This window comes from Arachis duranensis, chromosome 4 (genome assembly GCF_000817695.3).
Source record: "Arachis duranensis cultivar V14167 chromosome 4, aradu.V14167.gnm2.J7QH, whole genome shotgun sequence".
Lineage (NCBI taxonomy): Eukaryota > Viridiplantae > Streptophyta > Magnoliopsida > Fabales > Fabaceae > Arachis > Arachis duranensis.
In genome coordinates, this window is record NC_029775.3 from 83,087,054 (window position 1) to 83,087,815 (window position 762).

The window sequence follows — 762 nt, forward strand, 5'->3', positions numbered from 1 at the left end:
CAACTTTTCCCCCTTTTCTGGTGTTTGAACGCCAGAACTGGGCAAGGAATGGGCGTTTAACGCCAACTTTCCTTCCCTCTCTGGCGTTTGAACGCCAAAAGTATTCCTCTCTGGGCTCTTACTGTCCTCAGAGGGATTTTGGACAGTGGTTTGGTTATCCTCTGTCAATTGTTCCTTGTTTGACTTTTTGCTACCTTGAGCAGTGTTATTCAATGTCTTCCCACTCCTCAGTTGAACTGCTTGACACTCCTCTGTTATCTGCTTAGATATTTGTTGTTTTGCTTGATTCAACTGCAGTTCTATGTTCTTGTTAGCAGTTTTAGTTTCATGGAGCATCTCTTTAAATTCTGCCAAATGTTTTGTCATCAGGAGCAATTGTTGATTAAGCTCAATCATCTGTTCTTGAGGATTAGGATCAGTGGCTACTGTCATGATTTCCTCTTTTAGGGAGAACTCATTGCTAGAGTACAAATTTTGATTTCTAGCAACAGTATCTATAAGCTCTTGAGCCTCTTCAATTGTCTTCCTCATGTGTATAGATCCACCAGCTGAGTGGTCTAAAGACATCTGAGCTTTTTCTGTAAGCCCATAGTAGAAAATGTCTAACTGTACCCACTCTGAAAACATTTCAGAGGGACATTTCCTTAGCATACCTCTAAACCTCTCCCAGGCATTATAAAGGGATTCATTATCCTCTTGTTTAAAGCCTTGGATGTCCAGCCTTAGCTGTGTCATCCTCTTTGGAGGGTAAAAGTGATTCAG